Here is a 2,379-nt window from a genome sequence, read left to right as displayed (position 1 = left end):
AATGGGTTTAGGATAGCTTAAAGGGTGTTGCCACAGAGATTTATTAAAGTAACATAAAAAAATACAATAGTTATTTTACTATATCTTTACAATTTTTCATTCTAACTCTTCATAATTTTTTATATAAGTAGAAGTCCTCATTTGAAGGAAGCACAGTAAGTTTCATAGCTTTATCATTTTCAAGAGCCAGCATAAAATTTAAACTATCATAACTTATAAATCAAGCTTGCAATTCTTAGTACCTATAATGGCCACCAGAGGGAGCTATAGGATTACTTTTAAATAATTATTGGAGAAACGAGTATGATTTAAATAATTTATAGAAATCTTTCAAATAAAATAATATGTATTTTATGTATTTTACTGATAAAATGACCCTCACTTAATTAGAATAACAAGCTGAAGTATTGTGAACTGTATATTAAGAATAATTCTTTATAGGCTTTATGGACAGATACGTTTTGAGTGACTCTTGAAGGTTCAGCCCCACATCCTCTTTTACCACTGTTTAAAGAATTAATCTTACAGAACAGGTGTGAATGAATTTTGGATAGCTTGAAGGGTTTTGTCGTGGTGATTTTTTTAAATAATAGTAAAAAAGGAACCAGTAAATGTATTTTTATTTTTTTAAAGTGCAGCTTCTAAACACTTAAAAAAAAAAATGTACACATAAAAGACAAGTCATTCTGAGGCATATTTCCTCAGAATGACTGGTCTCATGACAATAGTTTCATGACTATACAACACTATATGGATGATAGAAAATTAAAAAACTATCATACATCTGATGTCACTCAGTCCCACTGTCACTGTGGGTAATGTGTGTGTGTGTGTGTGTGTGTGTGTGTTAAGTGAATTAGGTGTGAAACTATCAGGGAGCATTTAGTCTCCAGCGCCAACATTTTACAGAACTGCCACTTTCCTGGAGTCTCCAGAATTACTCGGTGTCAGGTTCTGAGAGATCTAAGATTCCAAAAAATGATTTAATTAGAATACCATGAAGTATTGTGAAATACTATATATAAAGACTTTATATATAGGCTTTATGAACAGATTAGAGTGACTCGTGAAGGACCAGCACCACCTCCTCTTGTTCGATGGTTTGAGGAGTATATCTTCCAGAATCTGGGATTAAGATTTAGGAGCTCATTTTTATTCCACCTCCTTTCCTGAAAGTCTGTCTTGCAGAATTGACTAAAAATTAATCTTCACATTATTTCCTAATTATTTTGCAATTCTTTTTGTCAGTTCTTCTTGACCTGTTTTTCTCTTCCAGCTTTCCTGGACTATTGTATAGCACTCATAAATGATTAAATAAAAAAATAATGGTAGTTATTAAGATTGATATGGTTAGGAATTGGTAAAATGTGCTTGGAAAAAAATCACAATAAAACAATGTTTTAATGTTTAAGTTTGGAATATTAACTGACGTGAATGAATGCTATATAAATATTGTTCATGTTAACATAATGTTTATGAATGGAATCTTATTGTAAAGTGTTACTAAAGTTATACATATATATTGTTCTGTGAATGTGATTTTAAAGTCTAGATGATTCGGATTAACCCTTTAACTGCCATATCCTTTAAAACCTCACTGCCAGAGGGATATTGTGAATGCATGTGCCCGCTGGGCACAGTTTACCTGATGCCACCGGGGTGGCGATGGCATTGGTGGCTTGAGCCCGACATCGCTGCTTGCAGCTATATTTAGGGCTCAAGCCTGTAGGGCGAGAGCCCTATTGTTTTCCTTAGGATTATTTGTTATTATTATTATTATTTATTCTTCTAATTTTTTTCCAAGGTTTCGGGGGCTTTTGGGGTCCTTAACATGCTTAAAAAGTCTTGAAAATTGGCACACACATTGGAACCTGCGGCCATTAGGGCCGGGCAGAGACTGATACACGGGCGTGGCACAGGGGCTCTACAGCGCCCCCTGGAATACTGAGGGCCATATATCATACATACTTGCACGTAGACACACGAAACTCGGTACACATGTAGATCTCATCAAACCAAACAACTTTCGTACTGCATGTCATAGGCTCCGCCCAACAGGAAGTTGGCTATTTACAGTTTAGTATTCATATTTTTCGTCAAAGTTGTGGGGGCTTTTGGGGTCCTTAATATACTCAAAAACTCTTGAAAATTTGCGCACACTTTGGAATCTGTGGCCTTTAGGAGCCTGCAAAAGCTGGGACCCGGGCGCGGCACAGGGGCTCTACGGCGCCCCCTGGATCACAGTCAGAAATGTTGATGTATACCTCACACATACTTGCCAATATTCATATGAAACTCAGTACACATATAGATCTCATCGTGCCGAACAACTTTCGTATTGAATATCATAGGCTCCGCCCAACAGGAAGTCAGCTATTT

Source organism: Carassius gibelio, chromosome B15 (assembly GCF_023724105.1).
Source record: "Carassius gibelio isolate Cgi1373 ecotype wild population from Czech Republic chromosome B15, carGib1.2-hapl.c, whole genome shotgun sequence".
NCBI classification, from domain to species: Eukaryota; Metazoa; Chordata; class Actinopteri; order Cypriniformes; family Cyprinidae; genus Carassius; species Carassius gibelio.
The sequence above is the reverse complement of the archived record's forward strand: the minus strand, read 5'-3'. Positions refer to the sequence as shown.